The following is a 15,712-nucleotide window of genomic DNA, read 5'->3' on the forward strand; positions in this document are numbered from 1 at the left end:
TCCCAATGCTGATCCAGCCACGGAGAGAGTCTCTGAGGACTCAGGCCCAGCACCATCTACCCTCCCAACTCTCTGCCTCACTCTTGCCTCACATGCACACTGGGTTCTACCCACCCTGGACCACAAGCGTCTTACTCTGATTTTCTTTGTCTGATTCATGTATTTAAAGTCTCATCACTCCTCAAGGTCCTCAGGTCTGATTCACAAGCTGCCACCTTTACAGAGCCTTCCTGGATTTCAGCCCAAAATTACTTCGCTCGTCTTTGAATGTCCGGCCTTGTTTCCACCTCCATTATTATGGTTCTAAGTGAAATTATGTGTTTCGCCTTCTCTAATTAGAATATAAGCTATCTTTGAAGGAGGGAACCATACTTAATTTATTCTATATCTTCTCCTTTCCTTTTATTTTCTCTCCTCTTGTACCTAAAAGATGCTTGATAAATGGTTTTGTAAGGATTAAAAAATGTAAGTACCTTGGCTCCCTGTGGGGTTACAGAAGAAAGAATGTGTGCTGGATCCAGAACCCCAGGAGGTAAATTCTAGCTCTACCATTTATTAGGAATCTTGGGCTCATAGGCTTCAAAATTCCTTTTCTTCTTTTTGGCTGAATGACCATGAAACATGGAAGGAGAGGAGCTAAGCCTTTTAGCTGAAGATTCGCCACATCTAAGACTCAGGTTCCGGGAAATTCCTTTGCTCTCCTTTCTTCTCAGGGACTTGGTCTGCTCTCAACTTTTCTTCCCTGATGACAGCAGTGGCATCCTTGACTTTTATTGTTTGTTAAATTGTCTCTTTCCCCTAGTCAGAGACAGTGTCTTTCCTGCTTTTCTTTCATCCCTGGTACCCAGTAGGTATTCAATATGTACCTGTTTGTAAAAAGATTGATCTAATGCATGAACAGAAACTAATATACTGTGCATCTCTGCGAGGGATGTTTGTTACTCAGTCACCAAGCTTGCTAGGAAACTCTAGAAGATTTTCTATCTTGTTTTCCTCCCCTTGCAAAATGGATCACTCAGATCTCCAACCTTTCTTAGACATCTCATCCCTAAGTCAATATTCCCTTAAAGTGTTTCCTTGCAAAGCACTCTGCTACATCTTAGTCATTTTCTACTGCATACAAACTCATCATTTGGATAGTCTTTTAAAAAAATTCCCTAAAATACAGTAATTTTTCATATGAAAATTCTGGATATGGGGAGGACCTTGAGTATCTCTCTTTCTTGGTGGCTGGAGACTCCTCCTGTAAGGACAAAGCATCGGTGGAGTCAGTGGCTGGGATTCAATGCCTCCATTCCATTGCGTGGGCCCTTCTTCTAGCACCCCTTTAGGGAAAGCACCCCAAGAGGTTTTGAAGCCTTGTAATGGCACTAATGGGTTTTTCAAAGATATCTTTTAAGATATGTTCAAATCCTGCAAGAGATAATAGATGAGGGGATAACGAGGAGCATTTATTTCTCGGTGTTGAACTGTAATGCTGCCTCTCTGCACCCACAATTTATGACAAGTAAGGATTTTTTTGTGAGTGGAATGCATTACATTAGGAAAAAAAATTAATGGCCATCTGTAAATGTGGGGATGGCTGGCAGATCTGTTCTGCATGTTGCAATAAAAATGGTTTATTGGGCTATCATGGTCAGACACGGGAGCCAAACACTGCAGAAGGCACTGGAGAGCATGCTTGCACGTAATGCTGTTTCCCCTACGCTGGAGCCTCTCGGAAGTGCCGTTCTTCTGGCCCGTTCTGAAGGGTTTCTATAAGATGGATTCCTTTCAGAACGTGAGACCTTGGACAAGTGGTTTCTGCTTTCAAGCCACAGGTTTCTAATCTGAAAATGAAATGTTGGATTAGATAGATTCTCAGGTCCCATGCACACATAGCTTGCTAGGATTTGAAATCCCTTCTTGAGGATAAAGTCTAAAAAATGGGTAGTTAGCCTGAATTCAACTCTACTTCAATCCTGTGTAAGAACAAGGGAGATGATGTACCCACTATCTTTCAAAAAGATCTTATATCAGAAAGTGGGGTAGTGTTCAGAGAACAAAGATGCATGTGAAAGGCACAGGGGTCAGCTGGAATGGCATGCCACTGGCCAGACCCGAGACAGTTTGAGCACCAAAAAATCAACGAATGACAATGCCAGCTGGTATAACCATTGAATAAAGCGAGAATCTGTAAGTCTTATACTCATGTCAGTAAATCAATCAGGAGCATAAAGTGTTTACTGACCCAGTCCTGATGATGTCAACTCTGATCACTGGGATAAGTGATTTCTCACTGCAAAGTTACTATTTTTTCTCATTATAAAATATTACTATATTGTGGTGAGGCACTTTGAGATTATGTTTCTCATCAGAGCTTCACTATTGGCGTCTATCAATGTTTTTATCCTGAATCAGTTATTACTACGAAGGTTGCCACCTAGTGACTCTCAGTTCATCCTTTCTTCTCCACTTGTGATTTGGCATTCTGCTGTAAGGCAGGGGTCCCCTCCCCCACACACATTATTTGTTCATTTATATCAATAAAGACTCTCAGACTCTGAGTGAAGGTTATACAAGGATGCCTTATACTATTCTTGCTGGTTTCCCACATGTCTGGAATTGTTTAAATATAAAACATTTGTGAAAACAGTACACATGTACATCGGCAAATTGTAGGTGAGTCTTTGGCCTCAGCTGGTTTCTCAACTCAAATAGCCCTAGGCTGACTTTACTTTTACTATTATAACCAGTGTCTTCTCAGGACTCACCGACCTGAGAGTACAAATTGGGTACCATAACAGTAACAGAGCAGTAGTTCTCTGCCATAGCCAACACCTGCACCATAGCAAAAGAAACCCAGAGTTCTCTTCAGAGTCTTCAAGTCAATGTGAAGGAGTCCCCAAATGGCTTGTTATAAGTCCTGTCTCTCCGTCACGTGGACGAGTGCTGTCCTCTGTGCTCCCAATGTTTTCCCGTGTTTGAAATGTGGATGAGTCTGGGTCCTTGCTCATTTTGATGGGCTTATTCTTGGCTCCAACAGTGCCATCTATCTCCTTAAGATGGACGTCCTTAATGCCCACTTGTGTCCCTCTTGTTACATGAGCACAAAATAAGCCATTTCATAGTCTTGGCATATTACTGAGGTTTTATTATCAATCTGTTTTACTTTTGTGCTCTCTCTTCCTGGAACACGAGCACAGGTGCTGGGACATGTTTGCAGTTAGAGGACAATCAGGGTGGTCCACACCACTCACCCCGACGCTGGAGCACGGCCTTTGCATCAGTGCATTCACTTCAACTCTCATTTCCCAAAATTTTCCTCAGTGTTTTCTGCTTATAGATTCCTGGAAAACTTGCCTCACATTCACTCTAGACGAGAGTTTGTGTGACTCAGTATTCTATTTCTCAGGAAGATAACACTTTATGCCTCTTGTCCTTTTAATAGTATAATGCCCCTTTCCCCTCACAAAAATGTCTCTCTTTTGATGGTATATTTATTATTTGGTAAACTTATCAAGAGGGGACAAAGTTTGGATTCAACCATACACTACTGAATATTTTGGTTTTCCTACAAACTTCAGACAGCTGGCTAGAGGGATTAAGATTTAAGAACACACCCACCGTTAGCGTGTGTGTGTGTGTGTGTGTGTGTGTGACGGGTTGGGAAGCTGTATACGTGTAATTTGTTCATGGTTCTGCCTGAAGACAAATTAATCCGGTTAGATGGTGAGGTAAAGGAGAAAGCTTAAAGAAATGTGTTCGGAGATAGATTTTCCTGTGGCTGGAGTGGGGCTTGTGATTTTAGAAAAAGTAAAACATGATGAGGGATTGTGGAGTGAGGCATATATGTAGCATAAACCTCTGTGCAGCTCCTCCCATGATCAGGGCACTGAGCAGGCCACAAAACCCTACATGTGGCCGTGATTTGGGGAAGGGGTGGGGGATGTTAAGACGCATATGGAAAATTCTAATTTAATACAGATGGAGACATGCGCCCAGTTCTGGGAGCAAACCTGCTTTTGTGGGAGAACAGAGGAAGGAGCCACTGCAGAAATCAGAGGGCTGACAGCGTGCAGACTCTGAGCCTGGGGAGTCTGCAGAGTTTGTCGCATGGGTGGTGTGCATCATGGGAGATGGTTTGATATGGCTGCTGAGAAGCAGAGCATGCAAGGCCCTGAACGTCAAGCCGATGGCAGGGCTCTGCAGGGCCTGGGCATTTGCATAAAGTGTATGGCACGATTTGTCACTGAAAGATTGAAATGTGCACACAAAAGGACAGACATGTCGTCTTGGACTTATCAACAAGTACCCTTTTTCTTATTTACGTTTGAGAAGCTCATTCTAGTTGGGTTTTGATTATGAACAGGCACACCATGACCCATGGTGGAGGCACCTGCAATGAATTAGCCAGAGGTGGTCGGCTTTGCCCAGGGGGTTCCCTGTTGTGTGGGGTGGAGTTGGGGGGAAGGTAACATTTGACTTGGGTATTTCTCTCATCTCAAAATAACATAATGCCGTAGTTCAAATTTATTCCAGGCAGAGGAAGCAGAATCTCTTCCATCTGTGTCCCTTGACCTATTGCCAAGGCCATTTTCGTCTATTCCTACTCATCAGGCAGGGAGCACTGAAGCAGGAATCAGCTTCAGATTCTGGTCTAAACTTGATGGCTTATCCTGTGACCTTAGAGGAGTCACTTACAGGAAGCGAAAGTAACATTTCTGAGCACAAACTTTGTGTTAGCCAGGTTCTCCCATCCATGATCCACCCACGAGTGTGTACTAACCTCTACTCTGTATCAGGTGCTGAGCTAGATGCTGGGTACATGGGCGTCAGCAAAACAAAAATGGAAACTTTAATATTCGCTAACATTTCTATTTATCTCCACCAGCCAGTTGAGGAGACTGGGCCATAAGTAGGGTAAGTATTTCTCCCAAAGTCACATATGGATATGGTAGACCAGGGATTTATAGACTGAGCTCTCCGATTTACAGCCTCCATTTTCCTCCCTTGTAAAAATATGACCATTGGACTAGATTGCTTCTAAGGGTTTCATATCTCTAAAATTTTACAATACAATTTCTTTTTAGTTCTCTGCAAGGGTTTTACGTGGTAACTGGGCCAGCTGATTATCCTTTCAACACCCGGATTCTGAGAAGCTGTTGTACATCGATTGTCTGTTCTCTTTCTTTGATATGATAGGTCACTGGCAGGCTAAAACGTAGTGGCATAACAGTTTCCATGTGGTTAACCTTTTGAAGGCATGTTGAGGACAGACCTCACCCCTGTAAGACAGAAACATGGAAAGCCTCGTTCTTTAGCCTAAAGGCTGGTCTCTAGGAACTGAGAGGACTTGGGAGGGCGAGAAGCACAGCCTCGCCCAACCTGTGTGTGAAGCAGAAGTCATTTTGTCCTGGGTAAAACTTTGAAATGCTGCTGAGGACAACTAGAAGAAAATCCAGCTAACTGATGGAAGTGTTTTCAGCAAATCTTTGCAGATACGATATTTCAACATGGCATTGTGGGGAGCTGGCAAAGTGTAATAATGCAGGGGTCTCTGATGGCTCACAAGCCAAATCCAGTGAGGTTCCAGTTTGGACTTGTTTGGCCTGAATAGAATTAAAACTTAGATCTTTAGAAGGAATGTGCGTTCTTTTGTGCCCTGTTGTTTTTGTCTTCCGTATGGCCGTATACCCACCTGCCTCACCCCTGCCCTGACCCTGACAGTTCGTCTATGAGTACTGCCCCCTGGTGTAGGCGGAGACATCCTGGCATCGAATGCCAGAGAGAAAGCCGCAGAGTGGAAAGCACACAGGCGGCTTTGGCTCAGGCGCACTTCAGCTCTCATCGGCTCGTGAACTTGGTGCATTTAGTCAATCCTCTGAACCTCGATTCCTTTCTGAAAAACTGGGCAATACACTTGCAGGGTATTTCTGACAATTAAAAATAAGAAATGATGAGAAAGATCCTGACCTGTGACTAGCACATGGTTGCTCCTCCTTAAATGACAACTGTCATTTCTATCTTCCTCTGTCCATTTCAACATTTAGTGAGCACCCAGCATGTGTTTGTTACCAGGCTGGGTTCAGGTGCTAAAATGAGACAGAAGTGTTAAGTGATTTTCAGGAAGCAAGGCGACTGGTGATTCACCTGCCCACTCTGGTGACCGAGGACGGAGGGATTGGCTCCAGGATCCTGCTGATCCCTTTGCTTTCTCAGGTCTGTGACCTCCCAGGGAAGGGCCACTTCTCCCTGTAATGAAGAGGTGTCTTGGTTCGCACCCTGTTCCTTGTCTGGACAGCATATGCGTAATTAGCTCATTTTCTTCTAGGGCTCTTTGTTTGAAAGGGTTGAGTAGACTTGCTAATTCAGTTGCGTATGCCTAACTCTCGTCATACAGTCAATTACAGAAGTCTTTGAACGGCGTTACTGAAAACGTGTTTGGCTTAATCAGTTCTGGCAGCAGTGGGGACCGCACTGCGAATCAGCATACTGGCACAAAGGAACGTCATTAACGGGCTGGTCTCAGAGCACAGCTCTGTCCCTCTGTGCACTCTCAGGGTGACTGTACTGATAAATGTCACCTCTCAATGAACTGCTCTGATCACCTCTAGCAGCTAGTTGAAATAATTGGCTTCTGGAGATTTTACCAACCCAGGGGACTTCCTCTAACCCTTAGCAACAGCGGCAACCACCACCAGCAAATAGTGCTGTGGAGAGCAGAGGACAAGAGCAAGGTTCTGAAGGCCCATCACTCGGTTCAAACACCAGTTGCACCACCTATTAGCCATGTGACTTGGGCAAATGACTTAACCCCTCTGTGCCTCAGTTTCCTCATCTGTAAAACAGCATCAGTGAAAGCATCGTAGGGCACATCTCAGGGGTGGAGGAGAATCCATGTGAAGCACCTGGTCCAGCACCTGACACATTGTAAGCCGTTAATAAAGGTGAAGAGTCATGTCCATCACCCTGTGCAGGCACAAGGATGGCTGCTTTGTCCACATCAATGTCAACCTTCAAGCACACAGGTACCAAGAGCTTATTTTATGCCAGCATTAGCTCTAAGTGCTTTACACATACTAACTTGTTTTGATCTTCAGGAAAATTTGGCGAATAAAACATTTCTATTTCATAACAGAAGAATCTGAGTACTAGCAGAGCCTGGATGTAAACCCCATGTCTATCTGACTACAAAATCTATGTCTGACAATGGGGCTCTGAGAAAAACTTAGCTCATAAACTGCTGGCTCGTCATCACACTCTGGACCAGTGACCGTACAACTCAGGAACTTGGCTGTTCTTCTGTAAGTCAGGGTATTGGAATTGGAGAGAAAGGAGAAAACTACTTTCTAAACCTTTTACAACATAGAGATGAAGGCAGAATTTTGTAATTCTCTATAGTTTTCTGACACACATATAAAGTGCCACGTGCATGTAAGCTGCTAAATGCACATGCATGATCCTGGCATGGAAGTGTGACAGACGTGAGTCTCTTCCTTTTCTTCTCCAAAGCCCGATTTCTTTCAGCCATGACCATTGCTCCTTCACTTCCTCCTCCTGATTCTTTCTCTTCTCTTAAATCAATGTCAATGTTTATCCATCCCTTTCTCAGTTTTGCTCTGGCCATTCATCTCTGGAGGCAGTGTGCTTGAGAAGGAAGTAGAAGTTTCTAGAACCTCACTACTCAAAGTGTACTCCACAGAATGGCAGCATGGACATCCCCTCATTGCTTATCAGACATATGGAATCTCAGACCCCCATCCCAGTCCTACTGCATCAGAATCTGCCTCTTAACAAGATCCCCCGTCATTGTGGGCACATTAAAGTCAGAGAGGAGCTGGGCTGGCAGGAGCATGGGCTTTGCCACAAGAAAGAACTAGATTTGAATCCCAGCATCCCTATCTATCACCAGTACTGCCTTGGAAAAACTGCATAATCACTCTAAAATTGTTTTCTAATCTATAAAATGACCTTAATAATATCTTGCAAGATTATTATAAGAATAGATGATAATAAAAGTAACTACATTTATTGCTCTGTGCCTGGTACAGTATGAAATGTTTGACATCTATATTCTTTCTCATTTCATCTTCACAACAAAACTATTAGGTGGGAGCTGGGTAAATCTCTGGATGCAAATGAGCATACTCAACTTAAGATCGGGAAGTACCATGCTCAGGGTCGCAAGTGGTAAAACCAACACTTGTCAGAGCTTTGGTTCCCCAAACGGTGGAGGGGGTTATTATTACAATTATTCTAACCAGGATGGAGAGTCACCTGGGTAGCCACTTTTTAATTTATTTCTTTGATTCCCGTATGTCTTGCCAGCACTGTTCAAGCAATTTCACATTCCTTATTTCATTCAACTGGTGTTATACAACGGATAGAACATCATGACTTCAATGCCTATAAAGCAATATCCTTTCTAATGTGCAAAGGATGCTTCCCCAAAGCACACTGGGCTGTGAATAATATGGCTTCTAGGGATAAAAATGAAGTGAACACCTAGTGGTGGCCTTTAGTAGATTCTTCCCCGATGTAATTCCCTCCCTCCTCTCCAGGGCAGCTGGAGGGCAACTTTCCTTGCTCCTCTGAGATCTGACTCTTTCCATACCTGGCTAAGGCTGGAGCCTCTCCTTTTCCTCTTCCAGGTGACTATAAGACAGATCCCTGAATGTAGCCTTCTCCACTGACGTGCCCCATCTCATCTTATTTGGCCCATGGGGCCCTGTTGGAGATGTGTGTAAAGGAGGAACCATCAAGACCATCCTTGTGGCAGCTTCCAAGAGTGACCACACCCAGATGAATATGAGTGGTTTTTGCTTGCAAGTTCATTAAACGGAGCTTTGTCAATGTGTTCCTAGGGTTAGGGCACTTTAGGACATATTACAGTTAGGTAGATTATAAATCCTTGCCAAGAGTAATGAACAGTGTCATCTCACAATCTCCTTTTCAGGAATAAAGATGATCCAGACACATTTTCTGTTAAGGATGTGCTGACTAGGTTATGAGAAATCTTCGAGTCCATTTGGAGCCATGGACGAGCAGGCAGCAAATGAAGGAGGTTCTCAACGGGGCAGGCATTTTACGCCATGAGATCAGAGCCAGGAATCATCAGACTTTGGTCAAAGAATGTAATAAAGTGGTTTGTGGACTCACACTTTAATCTTTCTTTCCAAAGGGAGCTCGTCACCCCAAATATTGCTGCACGATGGCCAAGAGCAGGTGGCAAGGAAGAACACCGCCTCCACACTCTGTGAGTGCACTTGAGAGGGATGCAAGAGGAATAGGAGGAAGGGGCTGAGGAACGGGAGATGGATTTTGTTTTGTTTTATGAGGAAGATTGGCCCTGAGCTAACATGTGTTGCCAATCTTTCTCTTTTTGCCTGAGAAAGATTGTCACTGAGCTAACATCTGTGCCAATCTTCCTCTATTTTATGTGTGATGCTGCCACAGTGTGGCTTGACGAGCAGTGTTTAAGTTCGGGCCTGGGATCAGAACCTGCGAACCCTGGGCCATCAAAACAGAGTGCACAAACTTAACTACTACGCCACCAGGCTGGTCCCAGGGAGGAGGATTTTGACACTGAACATGAGCTTGCTCTGCTCTTGGGTCTCTTAATGAGTGCTAAGTGCTGCTATGGGATGGTGTGTGTCTGGCACTGGGGGGTTCCACATACACAGAGCACCTGTTCTAACTCACGTGTGTTCATCTCTGCTCCCTCAAAATGATTCCGCACTTGAGGTTTAATTGAATTCTAAATCTCAGAGGCAGAAAATGAGCCCACCTGGAAAGAGGAAAAAATGCATATGATATTCATGCATTTGGAGTTTTCAGCAAAGACTCCCTTCACGGAGACAGTTAAATAGGAGCTCTCAGTAAGATATCAGATACAAGGCATGTGAAGCTGTAGTTTCAGACCTAGCCTTTAATGGGCTTCCATAATGCCCCTGCATTGGATTCATCAAGCTTGAGTCCGACTTCCTGCTGCAAGGGAAATGAAGGCAAAGCTTGTCCTCTCAAGCAGTGTAGAGAAGAGCAAAGCTGATCCTGTTGGCTGAGCAATGGCTCCTTCCCTCTGAAAGCCACTGCTCCAGCACTCTGCCATGCAGGGTCCTTTCTCTACTTACATTGATGGCCAGTCTGGCACAACAGATTAAATCGCCTTTTACACAGGTTTTTTGGAATTGGCCTTGAAGGGTCTAGTTTGATCTCTCTAGTGGTCTTTGCATGTACTGTTGCCAAAAAGTCTCTTGTTATGATGTTGACAGTTTAAAAAAATATGTTCTTAATCGTATTTTCCCAAATTAGCAGGGAAATTTATTTCTGATATATTTAGCTTAGTGGAACGACATGGTTTCAGTCTACTCTAGGGGTTTGAAAAGACTTTATGGTTTCTTTGAGACTGCAAGGGCGGGCAGCTCTTTGTGGGGTGGCTGCTCAGCTGTGTCCCAGGTGCTGAGGTCATGCAATCTACAAGGAGCCCTTGACCTCTCGCTCAGTTGACTGACCCATTTTTTTAACAAAACTTTATTACTGAACATTTAAAACTGTCCACTCCATATATCTTACAGCCTAAAATGTTCTGGAAGCTTAGGGAACTTTTGTATGTTGCCAAGGAAAGGTCCATGCCTGCATGGCACCACAGGGCCAGACAGTTTAAGGGAATACGGAGATGGTTGCCCAAGGAAGGCCTCTCTAACCTTTGTGAGAGGAAAAGTGGTTTCTTTTCTCTTTTAATAACTTTTAATCTTTTTAAAAACAACATTAATTATAGAAAATTTGGAAACTACAGGTGAGTATAATATTAGTAATAGGAATAGTAATATTAATAACTACTATGGTGATGGTTGAGTAAAAGAATCAGTGATCCTACAATCGAGTGACTAAACAATTAAGTTTCCTTTCACATACCTCCCCCACCCCGCGTGGTCTACATTCCAAACACGGACCCCACTGCACACATTGCTTTGTTATCTCCTTTGTCATTGAAAATGTAATTTCCCATGTGATAATTCTGCCTCCACAGAGGTTGGCTAACCTTCTATGTCACGAGCCAGAGAGTGAATATTTTAGGCTCTGTTGCAACTACTCACACTGTTGTAGCATCCTTACAAAGCAGCCTTACAAGTGATGCGAAAGATCAGGCCTGGCTGTGTTCCCAAAAAACTTCATTTATGAACACTGTTGCACAACATCAAATATCCTTCTTTTAATTCTTTCGTCCATTTAGAAATGTAAACACTGTTCAGAGCTTGTGAGCTACACAACACAGGCCATGGGAGCAGGCCAAATCTGACTTATAGGCTGTTATTGCTGCCCCTTCTCCACCATATCACTGTGAATGACACCATAATGTTGTATGTGCATGGCACATGATTTATTTATGCACTATCTTAATGTTGGACAGGGAGCTTATTTCCATTTTATTTTTTACTTTTTAAAATTGTAACATTACATCTCTGTGGTAAAATTGCTGGATTAAATGGTATACCCATTTCCAGTGACTGTGCTGTATATTTCCAGTTTGCCAAACAGGTAACAGCTTCCCAGCCTCAACCTCCCTAGGGATGAAAGGAGGATGCACTGGCAATCTTTGGCTTTCCTTGGGTCTGCGGCTTGTAGACAGACCACCCAGATCTTTGCTCTCATGTTCACATGGCATTCTCCCTGTGTGTGTCTATGTCCAAATCTCTACTTTTTATGAGGACAGCAGCCATATTGGATTAGGGGTCCACCCTACTATAATATGACTTCCTCTCAACTAATTGCATGGACAATGAGCCTATTTCTAAATAAGTTCATATTCTGAAGTACTGGGGGACTTCAATATATGAGTAGGATGTTGACATATGACTGTTTTGGGGACACAATTCAATGCATAACAAGCCCTACGCAGCAGACTTTACTCTCTATACTTTAAAGATGAAGATTATGAAGGCTTGAGAAAATTAATTTTCCCAGGTCATCTAACTTGTAAATCTGACTCCAAAACCCAAATTCTGTCTAGTGAATCTTGTTGCATCTGAGGAGAGCGCTGCTACGCTCCGCAATGTTGATGTTCTGAGTCGGCTTTGAGGGTTTGCTGTGAACCTGAACCCACAGGGACCTGAGGTGGGTGAGTCCTGGTGGCCTCTCGCCTGTCTTTCTCCCCTCAGCCTTGTCTCTCATCTGTTTGGATACACTTGTTTATTAGCGGCCTTTGTTACAAAAACATAAAACAAAAACAAAAGAGAATTAAAATTTGTGTTACAGATAGCTGATTCCAGGGGCTTTTAGTTTTCTGTAAAATTAACTTCTAGTGAGATCTCTCCTGTATGTTCTTAGCAGGGGGGGAAGGGGCCCACTTAGATGCTTTTCGTGGCCTGCATTTTTAAGTGAATGCAGCTGCGTATTTTGATTAAATGCATATTGAAATCCACTTATAACTAGTGAACCAAGACAATGAAAGGGCCTCAATGCACCATTAAGATTGTTTTCCGAAATTATTCAAGTCAAACAATTCAGTAGGCTATTGCTGCTTCGGCGTCTCCTAGAAACGAGGACAGAGCACGTGAACAGCAACTGTGCCAGCTTGTGGGAGACAGCACTGCTAGCTAACGGAGGAGGTTCAGGCCAAAGGCGCTGCCTTGTCTAGGATGAAGATATCTGTGGCACTGATTTCAGTGGAATGCTTGACGTGTATCAGGTGCTTAGTGAATTAGAAATAGAGTCACCAAAATGGTTTCGCACAATGTGAAGCAGTTCTGTAGTTGAGGTGAAAGTATCTCAGTTTGCTCAGCAGCAGATACAAGGTGTTTCCATCCTCAAATGCCTCTTGTTTCTGTAGATTCCCAGAGCAATCCATGTAGGCATTTGCTGTCCCCGGGAGCATGTCACTTGGATGCTGCAGCCACTTCCCTGGGAGGCACTGTCAGAAGCCTGTATCCCTAAAGGATACTTTTCTGTGAGCTGATGTCAGGACTCGGAGTGGGGAGGGAAGTACTGAACATTCACTCAGCTGACAAGCACATGTCAGGATCTGCGATGGCTGGGTTCTGGCATCACAGAGATCAAAGGACATGCCATATTCTGATGGGGTGGCAGACAGATAAGTCCAATCCAGGGTGATTGCCACTCTGATAGCAGCAGTCCAGGTGCTGAGAGGGGTGTGAACCTGACAGGGGAATGGGAGAAGGTCCGGGGCGAGCACCTGGGAGAGGCAACTGAGTTTTGGAGAAAAGTAAGAGTTAAGCAAGAGAAGCTTGGCCAGAGGGCCACGTAAGCAGAGGGAGTAGGGCATGAGAAGCCCTGGCAGAGTGAGCGAGGGTGCTGTGTTTAGAGAACTTCAGTGAGCTCCACGTGCATAGAGGGGAAACTGCTTAGGAAAGCAAACTACGAAGTTTACAATCCTTTCATAGTCCTGGCAGAGAAAATAACATGAAGAATCTTCCAGCTCAGTGACACATTACTTACCTACCAGCAGCAGCAACATCTCCTCTTTCCTTGGGGATGACTTAAGACCAGAGTACTTGGGCAACTTGGCTTCTAGACAAATGGAGATTTGGGCCAAAGTTATCTTTGGGCCTCCTCATCTTCCCTCTTTGTAAATCTGAAAAGGCCATGTGCAGTTTGGGTGCAAGACTTTAAGCCTGAGGTCCTGTTCTTGAACTCTAAGAAATATATGTATATCTCCATCCAACACATTATCCATAAATGGTCATTTTTGCCTATGTCTGAAACCAATCCAATCTAATGCATTTACTCTTTGCTACATGCAAAGCAGTCCCAGAGCTATCCATCATGTTGTTAAAATCTTTGGCTTACGATTGGTTTTTTCTTTTATTAACCTCTCCCGATGCAACACCAAGCAAGAGCCCAGCCTTCTCTATGACACCCCTTTGAATGTTTGTTTTTCCTTAATCTTCTCTGTCATTCTGCCATGATAGAAAGATCTTGGGTTATGTAGTTAAGAAAACTGGATTAAAATCATCATTGCCTCAGTTAATATTTATCTTTGATACAGGAATTCATAAACTGACTAAACATCTGGATTTTCCAGTCCTTTCTCACGTGATTATAGAGCTTCCAGATTAATCTAACCCCTTTAAATTGATCACAGTCCCTAATGCTCATTAATTTAAGCTTTCTTAAACCTTTTTCAGTATTTCATCTTAATACGTCAGAATCCGAATGGGAGAAGATCTTCTGGAAAATCACGTACGTTTCACGAGGGTAGTGACAGAGTTGGCTTTGCATACCACTGTTGTGCAGTGGCTCGAACAATGCCTGGGACTTTGATGGTGCCCCTCCAAAACAAGTAAATGAATGAATGACATACTCCTGACATGTCATGGTTGCTTCTTCCAACTTCTAGCATATTTTCTATTTAAAACTAACGACAGCTTTTATTTGTAAAGCAAATGAATGTACCAGGTGCTCTGCTAAACACTTCACATACCTTATTTTATTTAATCTTTATGATTTGTCCAGACAGCTACCTTGATGGTCAAGGGCATGAACTCAGGAGTCACACAGTCTGGGTTTGAATTCACATACAGGATTATTTTCTGCATTATTTACACTGTTCTTACTCAGTAGAGCTTTAGGGTCTTACGTAGTTCTTCTTAGCGACTGCCATCAGCCCTTAAGGACTCTTGCATGAACTTATTAATAATTGCACAGTGGCCTTATAATAAAGGATTTATAGATTACTTAGAATCTGCTGCTTTAGCATGTATCTCACAGCAATCACTGAGTAGAAACACTGGTGGTTGACTAAAATATCATCAAAATAGTTTGTTGAGAGTCTACACTAGTTACAAAAGAAGCACTGTGCCTTCTCATCCTTTCCAAGCACTTTAGCTTTGCACACTATGTGTCTCTTCATATTCTGGGTGGTGATTTACCACAAATTATGGCTTATGGAATGTGTGGCAGGATTACAACCTTCTTCCAACCTGTAAGCAAACCTCGGTGAGATGCGTTCCAGTGAATTTATGAAGATTACATGGTTAGTATAGTGTAGCACTGAGAGAGCCCACTTTGCTTGCAGAGGCCAGAATGAATCCTAGGCCTTTTTTATGGTTCCCTTACGCGTTTTGTAGAAGGATACTCCCCATCCTTGCAATGACCCTTAATGGTCAAAATTTTATCTGACTTCTGCTTGATATTTAATAGAATTTCTAGTAGAAAAAAATCAGTGGCCTTAAGAGACCAGGCCTTGATCCTGGCTTGGCTTCTAGAATGTGCTGTCATCTCAGGCAAGCTTCAAAGCTTATCTTAGCCTCAGTTTCCAAGTCTGTAAAATAAGGGTACAGGTAATACTGGCTTCAAAAGGTCATTGTGATGACTCAGAGAATATTTAAGAAACAGCTCTGATGACTTCAGAGTACTCTCAGAAGGGGTGAGGTTTTTTCTTATTCCTCTGATGATGTTTCCTTCATGCTTCCTCTATACAATAATACTTGTTATATGATTGTCTATAGATTTACAGTCATGCACCACATAACAATGTTCCCATCAATGATGGACCACATGTATAACTGTGGTCCCATAAGATTTAGTACCATATAATCTAGGTGGGTAGTAGGCTATACCATCTAGGTTTGTGTAAGTACACTCTATGACGTTCGCACAATGGCGAAATTGCATAACAATGCATTTCTCAGTATGTATCCCGTTGTTAAGTGACCCATTGCTGTACTTAGAAGGAAATCACATGCCTCTCCATGCAGGCTGATTTTCAGTT

The sequence above is a fragment of the Equus przewalskii genome, chromosome 14, assembly GCF_037783145.1.
Source record: "Equus przewalskii isolate Varuska chromosome 14, EquPr2, whole genome shotgun sequence".
Taxonomy (NCBI): Eukaryota; Metazoa; Chordata; class Mammalia; order Perissodactyla; family Equidae; genus Equus; species Equus przewalskii.